The sequence below is a fragment of the Leucoraja erinacea genome, chromosome 7, assembly GCF_028641065.1.
Source record: "Leucoraja erinacea ecotype New England chromosome 7, Leri_hhj_1, whole genome shotgun sequence".
In the NCBI taxonomy this organism is placed as follows: Eukaryota; Metazoa; Chordata; class Chondrichthyes; order Rajiformes; family Rajidae; genus Leucoraja; species Leucoraja erinaceus.
In genome coordinates this window covers 23,277,862-23,295,988 of record NC_073383.1, presented here as the reverse complement: position 1 = coordinate 23,295,988, position 18,127 = coordinate 23,277,862, and positions in this window count along the sequence as shown.

Sequence of the window (18,127 nt, the reverse complement as noted above, 5' to 3'; positions counted from 1 at the left end):
CACCTCCTCCACTATAACACTGAACACCGGAGTGCCACAGGGCTGTGTGCTCAGCCCTCTCCTCTACTCCCTCTTCACCCACGACTGCATCCCAAAGTACGGATCCAACGCCATTATTAAGTTTGCTGACGATACCACGGTAGTAGGACTGATCAGCGACAACGATGAGTCAGCCTACAGGGATGAGATCCAGCACCTGACCACCTGGTGTGCCGACAATAACCTCATCCTCAACTCCAAAAAGACGAAGGAGATTATTGTCGACTTCAGGCAGACCAGAGGAGGCAGTCATACGGCCATCCATATCAACGGGACTGAGGTGGAGCGCGTCTCCAGCTATAAATTCCTCGGAGTGCATATCTCGGAGGACTTGTCCTGGTCCCTCAACACCTCCAAGCTGATCAAAAAGGCACAGCAGCGCCTTTACTTCCTTAGGAGGCTCAAGAAAGCCCACCTGTCCCCCCAGATCCTGACCAACTTTTACCGCTGTACCATAGAGAGTATCCTGACCACCTGCTTCACGGTATGGTACAGCAGCTGCACTGCTGCGGACAGGAAAGCACTACAACGGGTGGTGAAAACCGCGCAGCACATCATCGGTGCCCCGCTCCCTGCCATGGATGCCCTCCACCGAAAACGGTGTCTGAGACGGGCTGGGAAGATCATCAAAGACCCCTCACACCCCAACCATGGACTGTTTGCCCTCCTCCCATCAGGGAGGCGGTACAGGAGCCTCAGGTCACGTACCAGCAGGATGAGAAAAAGCTTCTATAACAACACAATCACACTGCTGAACTCGGAGTCCCGACGATAGATTTCTCTGGTCCCTCCGTCCCCCTTTGTTTAATCATTCTGTATTTCCTGATTATTCTGTATATTCTCTCTTTCTATTTTTTCTTGTTTTTTCTCCTTATGTACAACTACTACGGACTGACGCAAAACTGCATTTCGTTGTACTGATACTTGTATTTGTGCGATGACATTAAAGTTGAATTGAATTGAATTGAATTGAATTGAATTGAATTATTTTAGACTGGGTATTGAGTAATGAGGAAGGGTTAGTTAGCAATCTTGTTGTACGTGCCCCCTTGGGCAAGAGTGACCATAATATGGTTGAGTTCTTCATTAGGATGGAGAGTGACATTGTTAATTCAAAAACAATGATTCTGAACTTAAAGAAAGGTAACTTTGAGGGTATGAGACGTGAATTGGCCAAGATTGACTGGCAATTAATTCTAAAAGGGTTGACGGTGGATATGCAATGGAAGACATTTAAAGACTGCATGGATGAACTACAAAAATTGTTCATCCAGGTTTGGCAAAAGAATAAATCAGGGAAGTTAGTACATCCATGGATAACAAGGGAAATCAGGGATAGTATCAAAGCGAAGGATGATGCGTACAAATTAGCCAGAAAAAGCAGCATACCGGAGGACTGGGAGAAATTCAAAGACCAGCAGAGGAGGACAAAGGGCTTGATTAGGAAAGGAAAAATAGATTATGAAAGAAAACTGGCAGGGAACATAAAAACTGACTGCAAAAGTTTTTATAGATATGTGAAAAGAAAGAGATTAATTAAAACAAATGTAGGTCCCTTGCAGTCAGAAACAGGCGAGTTGATCATGGGGAACAAGGATATGGCGGACCAATTGAATAACTACTTTGGTTCCGTCTTCACTAAGGAAGACATAAATAATTTGCCGGAAATAGCAGGGGACCGCGGGTCAAAGGAGTTGGAGGAATTGAGTGAAATCCAGGTTAGCCGGGAAGTGGTGTTGGGTAAATTGAATGGATTAAAGGCCGATAAATCCCCAGGGCCAGATAGGCTGCATCCCAGAGTACTTAAGGAAGTAGCTCCAGAAATAGTGGATGCATTAGTAATAATCTTTCAAAACTCTTTAGATTCTGGAGTAGTTCATGAAGATTGGCGGGTAGCAAACGTAACCCCACTTTTTAAGAAGGGAGGGAGAGAGAAAATGGGGAATTACAGACCAGTTAGTCTAACATCGGTAGTGGGGAAACTGCTAGAGTCAGTTATTAAAGATGGGATAGCAGCGCATTTGGAAAGTGGTGAAATCATTGGACAAAGTCAGCATGGATTTACGAAAGGTAAATCATGTCTGACGAATCTTATAGAATCTTTCGAGGATGTAACTAGTAGCGTGGATAGGGGAGAACCAGTGGATGTGGTGTATCTGGACTTCCAGAAGGCTTTCGACAAGGTCCCACATAAGAGATTAGTATACAAACTTAAAGCACAAGGCATTGGGGGTTCAGTATTGATGTGGATAGAGAACTGGCTGGCAAACAGGAAGCAAAGAGTAGGAGTAAACGGGTCCTTTTCACAATGGCAGGCAGTGACTAGTGGGGTACCCCAAGGCTCAGTACTGGGACCCCAGCTATTTACAATATATATTAATGATCTGGATGAGGGAATTGAAGGCAATATCTCCAAGTTTGCGAATGACTCTAAGCTGGGGGGCAGTGTTAGCTGTGAGGAGGATGCTAGGAGACTGCAAGGTGACTTGGATAGGCTGGGTGAGTGGGCAAATGTTTGGCAGATGCAGTATAATGTGGATAAATGTGAGGTTATCCATTTTGGTGGCGAAAACGGGAAAGCAGACTATTATCTAAATGGTGGCCGATTGGGAAAGGTGGAGATGCAGCGAGACCTGGGTGTCATGGTACACCAGTCATTGAAGGTAGGCATGCAGGTGCAGCAGGCAGTAAAGAAAGCGAATGGTATGTTAGCTTTCATTGCAAAAGGATTTGAGTATAGGAGCAGGGAGGTTCTACTGCAGTTGTACAGGGTCTTGGTGAGACCACACCTGGAGTATTGCATACAGTTTTGGTCTCCAAATCTGAGGAAGGACATTATTGCCATAGAGGGAGTGCAGAGACGGTTCACCAGACTGATTCCTGGGATGTCAGGACTGTCTTATGAAGAAAGACTGGATAGACTTGGTTTATACTCTTTAGGATTTAGAAGATTGAGAGGGGATCTTATAGAAACTTACAAAATTCTTAAGGGGTTGGACAGGCTAGATGCAGGAAGATTGTTCCCGATGTTGGGGAAGTCCAGGACAAGGGGTCACAGCTTAAGGATAAGGGAGAAATCCTTTAAAACCGAGATGAGAATAACTTTTTTTCACACAGAGAGTGGTGAATCTCTGGAACTCTCTGCCACAGAGGGTAGTTGAGGCCAGTTCATTGGCTATATTTAAGAGGGAGTTAGATGTGGCCCTTGTGGCTAAGGGGATCAGGGGGTATGGAGAGAAGGCAGGTACGGGATACTGAGTTGGATGATCAGCCATGATCATATTGAATGGCGGTGCAGACTCGAAGGGCCGAATGGCCTACTCCTGCACCTAATTTCTATGTTTCTATGTTTCTATAAGCGGGAAGCCCGAGAATTGGGTAACTTTTAAAGAGCAACAGAAGATAACTAAAAAGGCAATACGGGGAGAAAAGATGAGGTACGAAGGTAAGCTAGCCAAGAATATAAAGGAGGATAGTAAAAGCTTATTTAGGTATGTGAAGAAGAAAAAATAAGGTAAGACCAAAGGTGAATTTATTATGGGGTACAAGGAAATGGCAGATGAGCTGAACAGGTACTTTCACTAAGAAAGACACATAAATCTCCCTAATGTACTAGTGGCCAGCGGATATAGGGTGACGGAGGAACTGAAGGAAATTCACATTAGGCAGGAAATTATGTTGGGCAGACTGATGGGACTGAAGGCTGATAAATACCCAGGGCCTGATGGTCTGCATCCCAGGGTACTTAAGGAAGTGGCTCTAGAAATTGTGGATGCATTGGTGATAATTTGCCAATGTACTATTGACTCAGGATCAGTTCCTGTGGATTGGAGGGTAGCTAATGTTATCCCACTTTTTAAGAAAAGCAGGAGAGAGAAAACAGGGAATTATAGACCAGTTAGTCCGACATCAGTGGTGGGGAAGATGCTGGAGTCAATTATAAAAGATGAAATAGCGGCACATTTGAATAGCAGTAGCAGGATCGGTCCGAGTCAGGATGGATTTACGAAGGGGAAATCATGCTTGACTAATCTTCTGGAAATATTTGAGGATGTAACTAGGAAAATGGGCAAGGGAGAGGCAGTGGATGTAGTGTACCTGGACTTTCAGAAAGCATTTGATAAGGTCCCACATAGGAGAATAGAGGGCAACATTAGAGCACATGGTATTGGGGGTAGATAATTGGCATGGGTAGAAAATTGGTTGGCAGACAGGAAACAAAGAGTAGGGATTAACGGGTCCCTTTCAGAATGGCAGGCAGTGACTAGTGGGGTACCGCAAGGCTCGGTGCTGAGACTGCAGCTATTTACAATATACATTATTAATTTAGATGAAGGGATTAAAAGTAATATTAGCAAATTTGCAGATGACACAAAGCTGGGAGGCAGTGTGAACTGTGAGAGGGTGTTATAAGGATGCAGGGTGACTTGGACAGATTGGGTGAGTGGGCAGATGCATGGCAGATGCAGTTTAATGTGAATAAATGTGACTTTATCCACTTTGGTAGCAAAAACAGGAAGGCAGATTACTAAATGGTGTCAAGTTGGGAAAGGGGGAAGTACAACGAGATCTGGGGGTCCTTGTTCATCTGTCAATGAAAGTAAGTATGCAGGTACAGCAGGCAGTGAAGAAAGTGAATGGCATGTTGGCCTTTATAACAAGAGGAGTTGAGTATAGGAGCAAAGAGGCCCTTCTGCAGTTGTACAGAGCCCCAGTGAGACCACACCTGGAGTATTGTGTGCAGTTTTGGTCTCCAAATTTGAGGAAGGACATTCTTGCTATTGAGGGAGTGCAGCGTAGGTTCACGAGGTTAATTCCCGGGATGGCGGGACTGTCATATGTTGATAGAATGGAGCGGTTGGGATTGTGTACTGGAATTTAGAAGGATGAGAGGGTATATTTTTGAAACATATAAGATTATTAAGGGTTTGCACACACTAGAGGCAGGAAACATGTTCCCGATGTTGGGAGAGTCCAGAACCTGGGGCCACATCTTAAGAATAAGGGGTAAGCCATTTAGAACGGACATGAGGAAAAACCTTTTCTCACAGAGAGTTGTGAATCTGTGGAATTCTCTGCCTCAGAAGGCAATGGAGGCCAATTCTCTGGAGGCTTTCAAGAGAGAGTTAGAGCTCTTAAAGATAGCGGAGTCAAGGGATATGGGGAGAAGGCAGGAACGGGGTACTGATTGTGGATGTTCAACCATGATCACAGTGAATGGCGGTCCTGACTCGAAGGGCTGAATGGCCTACTCCTGCAACTATTGTCTATTGATAGAAGACACAGTCAACACATGCACACATGCTCACAAAGATTATAAGTATCGAGTATATAACATTTGAGGCACAATTAGGTCCCAATACACAAAGATAGAAGTGTTCCATGTGCAGCACATATAACTGCAGCAAATATATTATGATGCCTACAACGCTTTATGTACATTCTGATGTGTCCTCCACACTTGCTCTCACACCAAACATAGAATTGCTGATCCAAACCAAAAATAGAACTCAGCAGGAACATGACAACGGCATCTTAATCACCTTGGATTTGACATCTGAAAATGTAGCTTGATTATGAATCAATTTAAGCGTGCTATGCAGTCAAATAATATTCATTTCCACAAAATGTGGGTGCCCTTCTAACACTGTTTTACAGATAATTTCATTGAATGAAAAGGTTACCATAATCCCCCACCCAAAAGGAATTTGCAACGTGACAGCTGACCCATACCTCTGTTGCTATTTTAATAAGACAACAGTTTCAACGTCACTGTTAATTGAGCAGCTGCTGGAACACAAATGGTCACAACACTCATCAGTATAAGATAAGTGAATGATCCTTTCTTAATAGATATACAACCGAAAACCACCATGTTGCATTAAAATGTAAGAAGGCCAGTGGTACAAAGCTTTATGCAGGGAAGGTCAATACTGACAATCAAGATTATTTCACAGAGCTACTCATGTGAATGTGGACATTCCAAACTTCCTGAGAAGTCCTCACAGCTGTCGTTCTGGACGACATTTGGGAAAGTAACAGAAGAATACAAACTTCCTGTAGTTTCCCAACAGCTGTTGTATATTAATCCAAAATCAGCAGCAGTAAGTTCAACAAATCAATTATTTTCAAAGGAAATGAGTTACAAAGGGTGGAGCATATTTCAAGTGCTTTATATATTTTTTTGAATTAATTGATTTAAATGTATTTAACAGTTGAGTTTTTTTTTTAATTATTGTCATGCAACTTTAGAGATATAGCATGGAAACAGGCTCTTCAGCCCACCCAGTCCACACTGACCAGCGATCGTTCGGTATACCAGCACTATCTTACACACTAGGGACAATTTATAATTTACAGAAGCCAACTAACCGACAAACCTGTAAGTATTTGGAATGTGGGAGGAAGCCGGAGCACCAGGAGAAAACCCACACAGTCACAGGGAGAACGTACAAACTCCATTTAGTCACCACCCATAGTCAAGATCGATCCCGGGTCTCTGGCGCTGTAAGGCAGCAACTCTACTGTAAGCGTCACTGTGCCACCCCTAACATCTTTGAATGCCAGAGGCCCTATCAAGCTCCTTATAACTCATCCACCAACCTGCAAGATATGTCAACCAGTTTATGAAAGGATAAATAGGCAGCTAGTGCTTCTGTAATAAATAATTGCCAACATAGTTGTCAGAAAAAAATTGTACATAAGCATCCAGACAAAAATAGTCTTGAAATTTACCATTTGAAGAATCTCTCTTTTTAAATACAAATTTAGGGCTAAGTCCGATGTGTTAAATCCTTTCAGTAACCCAAGGTATTTGACCTCACAAAGTACAGACGAAGGCTGAAAGACAGTGGTTAGAATTTCTTTCAACAATGGAATTGGCTCTTACATAATAGAAAATATCCTTCCCGTTATCATACACCAAATAACTCCCATCCTAGGTGGCCAGAATATAAAATTACCTCAGGGCTAAAGTTCACATAGTATAAACCAGATTATTTGTTCCAATGAAGAAATGGTAGTCAAGTTTGACTGGGAAAGGGCATCAAGATCGTCTATCCACGATGCATAGATTCCTTCTTCATTACGGCCAATTAAAGTCAACAAGATTTAAAAATCATATAAATATTCCATATCTCTAGGTCTGCAAATAAAGGAAGCAAAGCTGGTTTACCAGAAATGTGATAGATTGTTGGCTTTAATTGGCCGTTATGAAGAAGGAATCTATGCATCGTGGATAGACGATCTCAATGCCCTTTCCCAGTCAAACCTGACTGCCATTATAACTATAGTTATGATCTGAAAAGTAATTTGTTGAAACAATAATTGTTTACAAATGATCGTGTGTTGAAATTGTTTCCTCTAACTTAATATTCTTTTGCGAAGCTCGTGGGACCATTTCAGGTTGCCTGCTATCATGAGCATATTCTCATTCATCTGCTGAAAGATTTAAATTAAACAAAAAAAAGTAATTAAATGATGCAAGATGCACGTTCACACCTATGCTCAAGACATGTACCTTCATTATTGTCACATGAAAATAAACTTTATTTAGTTTAGAGATAATTATTCAAGCAAGAACTAAATACCGTTATTTCTAAGTAAAATTTTTCCTCATTCATTTAACATTTTTCACATTTAAGTGCCGTGTTCAGAATTTGAGAAATGTTTATCTTCATAGCCTGGAGTCACTCTGGGAAGATTGCTAATGGTTGTAATCCATTACTGGTGGCCCTTCGCCCACCTCTAGTTATCGGAGAGCAGTGTTGATTGAGTTGAGCCTCAACAACCAGGAAGCTTTCTTCATTGCTGCTGAGTCCATGGGATTAGGGTTGGGGCAGTGAACTGTTTCGAATACCCTCAAGGCATTTGATTAGAGACATTGAGTGCAGCCTTGCCGCCTATCAATGCCTATGATATTCAGAAACATTTGACAGAAATTAAAATGTCGTCAAATAATTAAAATTAATAAAACTATAATGCTAAATACGGCAAAATAAGGATAAATAACTGAAATTATCTTCGATTTTTTTATTATTTCATAGGACTAGGAATCACTATTCATATGAATGGCTATGTCCCTCCTATGTGCGTCTGGTTGGTTTAGTATTGGTAAAGCAGATTACCCAGCACTTGGGTTCCACCCACCAGATTTCACAGAAAACCACTTGCACTACTTCAACAGTTTAGACTTTAGAGCTACAGCGCGGAAATAGACCCTTCGACCCATTGAGTCCACGACGACCTGCGATCAACCCGCATGCTACCACTATCCTACACACTAGCGACAATTTACAATTTAACCTCAGCCAATTAACCTACAAACCTGTACATCTTGGAGTGTGGGAGGAAACCAGAACACCTGGAAAAAACCTATACAGTCACAGGGAGAATGTACACACTCCATACAAACAGCACCTGTCATCAGGATCAAATCCAGATCACTGGCACTGTAAGGCAGCAATTCTAATGCTGCGACATTGTGCCACCCTAATCCCTCAATTGAATGTTATTGTTCTTCACTTTCCAATCACATGCTTCAAACTAAAATACAAAATCTGATTTTTAAATCCGAATAGATCATGGCACAGGCAACACAATGAAAGATTCATTAATATAGTTTGCTTGCATAGAAGTAGGCTCCGTTTCCTTTGTCATCTTTAAATATGAAATTCTACCAGTACCTTAAAAGCAGACTTCAGTCCTCCAGAATCATGAAATGCAAGGTTCATCAACGATCCCAGCCGTTGGTCAAATTCACATACCCGTGCCATGCATCTGCAGTGATCAGACAAAAATTCCTGCAAATTGCAGTGAATACGTTTAGATGTGTATAAAATAGCTAATGCAATTTATTTTAACATACTTTTACATTTGAAAATAAATACTTCAAACTTTTTCTTTAATTTACCAACAGACCTCTTGCAACATCAGAATATGTTAATTTTTGAATGCAAACTACATAAAACATAGTTTGAGGCAGCACATTTCTGGAGCAATTATGTGGGTTGAGAAGCATCTTTGATGGATGGGGGGTTGGGGGATGAATGAAAAATTGTAGACATTTCAAGACCTAATGCAGTTTCAGCCCGAAATGTTGACAATTCCTCCCACCGCAGATGCTCCAGCAGATTGTTTATTGCTTCAAATTTCAGCATTTGCTGTCTCTATGGTTTCATTCTTTTGAAAGAGAGTAGTACCATATTGTCGCAATCCATTGATTGTAATTTCTATCTCCAAATACTCGTCAACATTCCTGAAACTCTACATTGATACTGTGGAACTTTTCACTTAAAGCTTTGCTTTTGGAACCTCTTATCACAATTTTCTCCAATTTAAGAAACTCAATAGCTGCGATGAAGAGCTCCTGAAAGCAAATTACCATAATCAGCAACTAATCATTTAAAATTGTGAATAATTAATTTTGCTTCAAGGAAACATAAAATGTGACAGTGCAGGCGGTAGTTGTGTCTTTGCCAGCCCTTTGATAGAACTAACTAGAGTGCCACTTTCCTCATAATATTTTGCCCTCACGGATTGATTAAATTTTCTTTAATAAGGTAATTTTCAAATCTACTTCCACCATCCTTCATTGAAATCTAGATCATGAGAGCATTTGTTAAAATTCTTTCAAGGACTTCACAGCCTTTAATTGCCCATTCCTAACTGCCCATGAGAATGTGGTGGTGAACTACACAATACAAAATGACTTTGGCCCAGTAACCATGATAGAACAGCAATATATTTCCAAATCAGGATGGTGTTTACAGAGCAACCTTCAAGTGGTAGTGCTCCCATAATTTTCCTGCCCTTGTCCTTGCAGCTGGTAGAGATCGTTGCTTTGGAAGGTGCTGTCTAAAGAGTCTTGACAAGTTGCTGCAGTGCATACATAGACATACAAACTGCTGCTACTGTGTGGTGATGGCAAAGTGAGTGAATGGTTATGGATGAGATGCCTAACATGAAACTGCTATGCCCTATATAGTGTCAAGCTTTTTGAGTGTTGATGAAGCTGCTCTCATCCAGGCAACCAGAGAGTATTTCCCCACACTCCTGGCTTGAGCCTTGTAGATTGTGGACAAGCTTTGGGGAGTTGGGAATTGAGTTACTCGCTGCAGGATCCCTTGTCCTTGCAACCACTTTGTGTATGTGGCTCCTCAAGCTCAGCCTCTCATCAATATTAACCCCCAGGATATTGATAGTCATCCGATGCTCATCTCATGCTTGACCCTGAAGACGGAGGGTGGAGGGGGTCAGCGACGGACGCTGGACAAAGGCCATTTTTAAGATGGTGGTGGATCAGTGCCACCAGCAAAACATGTATTTAAAGCCAAGATAAAACTGCACTTAAGAACTTTGAAACTTTGGGAGGTGCCAGAAATGTGGCAACTCTTTTTGTATTGTCTCAGTAAAGTTTACTATTGCACTATAATTGTTGCATTTATTTATAATTGTGTTTATCTATAGTATGATTTTACTGGGTTATATGTAAATCAAAGAATTTCACTGTACCTGGGTACATGTGACATCATCGCCTGGCACACGAGTGGAGCAAATATTACTTATCACCTATTAGCCCGCCTGGATATTATCCAGATCCTGTTACATTTGGTCTGAACTGCTTCTTTATCTCAGTTGTGGCAAATGGCACTGAGTATTGTGAAATCAATGAATGTCCCTATTTATGACCTTATGACTGAAGGAAGGTTATTGAAAGAGCTGAATCACGATGGTTGGGGCTGAGGACATTATGTTGTGGAACACATACAGAGATGTTCTGTAGATGATGTGATTGACTTCCACCAATTGACCATCATACCCGTCTTTCTTTGTGATAACAATTTCATAAGAATTTGCTTGATAATAAGATTCATCACATTGCTACCCATTCCTCTGTCAATTATCCTAAATCCAAGCCCTATTTACTAACCCCCAAGGTTAATTGAAACTAGTTTCCACTCAACCACGGTGATTATTAAATTAAAAATTCCTGCATTTTTTCCCCTCTTCCACATGAGCAATAAGCTACTCCAGTTCTTTCACACAAAAGTCTGTCTAGTTTACATCCGTTAATGCTATTCACGTACGCTTCTCTCCAGGAGTTTATCTTTCCCAACACGTAACATAGAAACATAGATAATAGGTGCAGGAGTAGGCCATTCGGGCCTCAATATGACCATGGCTGATCATCCAACTCGGTATCCTGCACCTGCCTTCTCTCCATACCCCCTGCTCCCTTTAGCCACAAGGGCCACATCTAACTCCCTCTTAAATATAGCCAATGAACTGGCCTCAACTACCTTCTGTGGCAGAGAATTCCAGAGATTCACCACTCTCTGTGTGAAAAATGTTTTCCTCATCTCGGTCCTAAAAGATTTCCCCCTTATCCTTAAACTGTGACCCCTTGTTCTGGACTTCCCCAACATCGGGAACAATCTTCCTGCATCTAGCTTGTCCAACCCCTTAAGAATTTTGTAAGTTTCTATAAGCTCCCCCCTCAATCTTCTAAATTCTAGCGAGCACACGCCGAGTCTATCCAGTCTTTCTTCATATGAAAGTCCTGACATCCTAGGAATCAGTCTGGTGAACCTTCTCTGTACTCCCTCTATGGCAAGAATGTCTTTCCTCAGATTAGGAGTGGCAGAAACTGGTGTCTGTACATAATTTGTGCGTTATCCCTGTGCCTGTGTGGGAGCTCTGGTTTCCTCCCACACTCCAAAGATGTGCAGGTTAATTGGCTTTTAGAAATTGTCCCTGTGTTGGATAGAACTAGTGTATAGGGTAGGTGATCACTGGTCAGCGCAGACTTGGTGGGTTAAAGGGCCTGTTTCTAAGCTGCATCTCTAAACTAAACCTTGACTGAACATACCATTTAATAACATGGAAATTTTGCTCTTTTTAATACCGCCAGGTCATTATTAAAGCTATATTTATCTTTAATATCTTTAAATATCAGCAGTAACAATTAGAATGTTTATGCTGATCTTCTTCTTGCGAATGGAACTGAAACCTAAGGAATAGTTAGATCTCAAGCTGGGTGTTGAGCAGCCAGGTTGTTGTCTGCGTCAATGTCTCCAGGCCCTGAGCTCCACTTGGTGGGTGGTAGAGCGGGCACCCAGAGATGACATGGTTGGCTGTCTGTTGTTGTGCTCTGCATTCACAGGCTGGGCTCTGGCAGAGTCCCCATCTCCACATGCTGGCATTGAAACTCCCAACTCCAATACGAAGTGTTGCGCTTCACCCATGCTCCTCTGGGGAGGTCAGACCCTGGACAGCTTTTATCTGGTGAAGAGATGTAGCTGTGTAATGGAGATGAGGTTGCCTTCCACTCCTGTGACCACCTGGTGGCTATCCAGTGTGCTTTTGTCTCAGTTGGCTGGATGGATGCTAGTAGTTGTTTTCCATGTGGAGCAAAGGGGTGACAGGACTTCAGTTGGGGTGGCCTCTGCTTTCTGCTGATAGCCTGATGGAGGAGGTGATCTGGGTCCATGGCACGACGAGATAGTCCCAGTGTTGCGGCTTGCCTTCGGATCCCTGCAGGCGGAATGCTTGCACGTATAGGGAGCTGCTCAACTGGAGTAGGTTGAAGGTCCCAGTGATGGTTCGCAAGGTGCTGTTCAGGCTTCAGTCTACCAGGCTAGTATGTCTGCTTCTACTCCATTCGGGTGCGCTGGGACATACACAAGAGCTAAGGCAGAGGTGCGAAGAGTTGATAGACTGGCTCCCCCAACTTCTTCCTGCCAGGCGTTGGATGAGGCCGCAATGTGCCATGACCTTGTCGCGGAGACCAGCCAGGTGTTGACGGAATGTAAGCGACCTGTCTAGCTTTACGCCAAGGTAAGTGGGTGTTTGTTGGAAGTCCAAGCGCCTGTTAACGAAGACAGCTCGCTCTCGCTTAGCTTCTTTGTTGTTTAGATGGAATGCTGTTGACACTGTTTTGCCTTCGCTCAGCTTCAGACGCCACTGTCGTAGGTATACTGCCAAAGTCCCCATGTCTTGACTCAAGTAGCTTTCGATTATCTTCCACTCTGTGTCTCATCAGGATGGCTAGATCGTCAGCATACCCATATTTTCCAGCGATAGTCTCTGGGAGGTCATGAATGTACACGTTGAAAAGCAGCGGAGCCAAGATGGATCCCTGAGGGACGTCATTCTTCAGTCTACGTAGCCAACTCTGCTGTCCATCACAGGTCTTAAGCACAAAGCTGCGGTTTGATATCAGCTCCATGATGTAGCGTACCATACGCCTGTCGGGCAGCACCCGAAGTAGCTTTGCAGTTAGTCCCCGGTGCCACACAGTGTCATAGGCAGCTGTCAGATCTATAAGAACGGCTCCTGCCTTCTCATTTGCCTCAAAGCAATCCTCGATGTCTTGGGTGAGGAGGGTTACCTGGTCCGCAGTAGATCGACCTTGGTGGAAGCCAGCCTGTTCGTGGGGTACTTGAGGGGGTTGATACGCCCATGGATCAGCCTCTCAAGGAGTTGTATGAGATGCAGAGGAGCGTGATGGGCTGGTAGCTTTTAGGATCATCCTTTGGCTTGTTCGGCTTCGGGAGAGTGATGACTGTTGCACGATGCCAGATCTTTGGGATTTTGCACTTCTCCATGGAGATCAACAGGTGCTGTCGAATCCGATTGGTAGCAGCGTCTCCAGAATGTAGTAGAAACTCCGGGTGTATACTGTCAGATCCGGGTACATCTTGAGTGTTGCAGCCATTTCCTCGGAGATGAAAGCCATTGCTAGGTCCGTATCCACTCGGCCACCTCTTTGCTCACTTTGTGCGAGAAATCACGATCAGAGTTTGTGAATCGACCATTCTTGACTAGTTGAGATGCGATTGCATTGGCGGTCACTGGGCATTTGCCGGGTTTGGATGTAGCTCTGCCGGTCAGGCGGTTGACTGTGTGCCATGCTTTACGGCTCGAGTGGGTGAAGTCTCAATCCAACGTTCTTGTCGTTTCTCATCCAAGCGTGTGAGCAATGTAGTGGCAGTGGTTTCAGAATCCTCTTTGGTGCAAGAACACTATGGTCTTCGTATAGCTGTTGACACTCATCATCCCAACATGGAATGTAATCCCTCTGGTAGCCATGGGGGATGGTTTTCTTGCCTGCACTAATAAGCATGTAGCAGTGGGCTTGGCAGGAAGAGTCCAGGTTGTTACTGTCTGGGGGAGAAAGGCCAGAGGTGGCTACGTTGATAAATTGTTGGAACTTGTCCCAGTCGACCTTGCGGAAGTTCCACCACTTCACAGGTTTGCTCGATGTGGTGCAAGCAGTGGTGTTGTGGTGATGAGTGATGGTCGGTGTTGTGACCGTGGGAACTTCTCCAGAACCTGCCGCATTGGTGGCTGAAGGTTCGTTGTGTTACTGACAAAGGCTCGGTCTGGGTTTGTATCGGTGTTTCAGGGGGCTGAATGGAAGCCGTTTGGCTCCTTTAGATCATACAGAAGTGTGAGCTCATTGGCAGATACCCAATCTATGAGGCCGTTTCCATCACTATTGAGTAGCCCATTCGGTGTGGTGGCAGTTGAAATCACCCGAGTATACACAAGGAAGGGTGAACACTGGTATGGATGTTGCAGCCAGACGCACTGGGGGAGGCTTGTACACATTAATGATGGTGACGGCCTGGACCTTCACTGCAAGCCATTCCAGATCGGTGTCTTCTGCAGACTGCCCTTCTATAACCCAACCCGTGTCATCTCTGATGAAAGTGGCCGGACCATATTTGCTACTTGGTGTGAAAGTAGCTAGAGTGAATTCAGGAATTGCAAGTTTCTTTACTGTTTCACAGTGTGTCTCCTGCAGGAGAATGACAGTCGCTTTGTTGGCGTATGCTAGCTGCTCAATGATGGATATCTTAGCACTGGTGAGACCTTCGACATTCAGCTGTAGTATCCCAGCATCTTTGCCTTTGACAGCAACTGCCGCCCGCTCTGAAAAGAGCGCAAAGCTTGGCTCAGGGCTGCGACACTCAGTCTTTGTCCTATCCTTGGTTTGATTATGCTGAGACATTAAATTATGTACAGTTAATAAATCCTTGTCTACGCACGCATAACTTAGTTTACTTCAGTTTTCAACAATCTGTTAAGAAAATTATCAAAGTGACCAAAGACCATTTGGGATGGAAAGTCCCAGTGTTTCACTTCCATGGTGTTGTTGTAATACCTGGAAATCTTTAATTTGTGTTTATGAAAACGGTTCTTAAAACTTTTCAATATCTATATTACTAAAAGTCTGTTCTTGACCGGTTTTGGCCATCTGTGCTGCGATTTCCGAGAGAACGCCAACACCTACGGCCGTCATTTTTGGCCACCTTGCTCAGAGACCCCTCCGCCGCATGTGTGCCGAGGATTTTTCCCGTCGATTAAAAATGACAGAGATATTAATGTTTTTACAAAATTCCCCATTCTCTCTGCTGCCCCCACTGGTGGCAGGGGGAGGGACTATAAAACCAGGAAGTGGTGTGCCACACAGTCTCTTCAAGATGGAGGAAGGCAGAGGGTCACGTTTCTCTGAGCTGTGACCCTCTGAACACATGTCCACTGAACACATGTCTACTCAAATGCAAGTGCCCTTAGTGGTTCTAAAATGCTTGCAAAAAAAGTCTATTGGTTCTAAAGCTTGCAAAAAAAATTGTTCTATTGGTTCTAAAGCTTGCAAAAAAATGTATCTATTGGTTCTAAAGCTTGCAAAAAAATGTCTATTGGTTCTAAAATGGTTCATACTAGCGCTCTAGAAAGCACCCTCCCTCCTCCCCCTCCCCTGGTTGGCTTGGCTTGGGTGTGTCTTGAAATTGAAAGGCACTACTTACTGCAAATGGTGGCATTAAGTTGAAAGGCACTACTTACTGCAAATGGTGGCTTGGTTGCTTTGGCTTGAAGTTGAAAGGCATTACTTACTGCAAACGGTGACATGAAGTTGAAAGGCACTACTTCCTGCAAATGATGGCTTGGGTATGGCTTGAAGTTGAAAGACACCACTTACTGCAAATGGTGGCATGAAGTTGAAAGGCACTACTTACTGCAAATGGTGGCTTGGGAGCTTTGGCTTGAAGTTGAAAGGCACTACTTACTGCAAATGGCTTGGGTGCTATGGCTGAAGTTGAAAGGCACTAATTACTGCAAATGACGGCTTGGTTGCTTTGGCTTGAAGTTGAAAGGCACTTACTGCAAATGGTGGCATGAAGTTGAAAGGCACTACTTACTGCAAATGGTGGCTTGGTTGCTTTGGCTTGAAGTTGAAAGGCACTAATTACTGCAAATGATGGCTTGGGTGTGGCTTGAAGTTGAAAGGCACTACTTACTGCAAATGGTGGCTTGGGTGTGGCTTGAAGTTGAAAGGCACTACTTACTGCAAATGGTGGCTTGGGTGCATTGGCTTGAAGTTGAAAGGCACCACTTACTGCTAATGGTGGCTTGGGTGTGGTTTGGTTTGAAGTTATAAAACCCAGAAATGTGGGTGTGGCTCAGTCTCTGCAAGATGGAGGAGGGAGAGGTCATGACTTGCTGTCTTTAGTGGCTTTGCACCCTACTTCAAATGGTATGAAACTGCACTTGAATTTGGTGGCCTTGCACCATGCTTGAAATAGAATTTCAAGGATTAGCCGTGAGTCAACTACCAGCCCACCAGCCGTGAGTTAGTGAGTTGCCAGCACAACAGGCTTGATTGACTGAGACGCCAGCCCAAGAATCCATTTGGCGCACAATTTGCATACCAGCCCTCTGGAAACCAGTCCCTTCAGCCCACAACACCCATACTAGCGCTCCAGAAAGCCCCCCCAACAGGCCACCAATATTAGAATTGGTGGAGAGGTGGAATATTGCGTTGAATGACCAGCCCTCCTGTGTGATGCTGGGACCCAACGGGTCCCACTTAGTCTAGTATGTATGGTAACTTGCACCTTGGCTAATGCTTCTATCCCAATTTTGAAAATCTCTTTGGGAACCAGATAATTTAAAGCCGATCAAGAAAAAAATATATAGAAACTAAAATTAAAAATATATAGCTAGAGTATATGTACACATAGAACATAATAATTCATAAAGACTCCAATACCAAGATTCTCAATTGAAATTGTTATTGAAACTATATCTGATAAGCATTTTATTTCTGCTCTCTGTTGCTGAGAATATATTAATCAAATTTAGGAAACCTTTGCAGACCAATTTTTTTTTTTTAAATCACGTTTCACTTCATGAAATGTCAGTCATAGGAAAAGGTCAAAAATTAGCTAGAATCATTACTTTGCTGTAAATATGACAACAGTTCAGATTAATTTATGCTGCTTAAAATTAACAGGCATAGATGGCTTCATCTAAAATTAACAACTCCACACAAGCATGTAAAGATTACAGCACATTTCAAAATTAAACAGCTGTATTAATACAATATTTTAACAAAGTGAAAAACAACATTTTTTACCTGAAATTTAACATATTTCTTTACAAAAATACTGGCATTTACGATACCAGTTGTAACTGTCATTCTAAAAATAACTTTTAATTATTTTCATTAAATTGAAAATCTAACACTACTGAAGAATATTAAGGTAGAAAGTTGCACAGGGGCACAGCTGATGGAGCTGCTGCTTCACAGCACCAGAGACCTGAACGATCCTGATGTGTTTGCACGTTCTCTTAGTGACCACTTGGCTTTCCTCTCTGATCTGATCTTGTCCCACATCCCAAAGATGAGCAGGTTTGTTGGTCAATTGGCCTCCGTAAATTGCCTCAAGTGAGCAGGGACTGGATAAGAAATTGGGATATCATAGAAATAATGTGATCGATGGTCAGCATGGACTTGGTATGTGGAAAGGCCTGTTTCTACGCTGTATCTTTCTATCAATTCAATCTATGCCAACTGCTTTTAACAAGATAAATTTTAAACAGATTCTTCAAATGAAATGTGAAAAGTGCAAAGCGGCTTCAAGGGATTGTTAACAAGCTAAATGAGTGAACAGCAGTCCAGCAGAATGTAACATTACCTACAAAGGCAGAAAATTGAACCAAATATTGAATTTTTTCAAAGGGCAAGAAACTGGGAATGGGTGTTTTTGCACACAAATCACTTAAAACTAAGACGCAG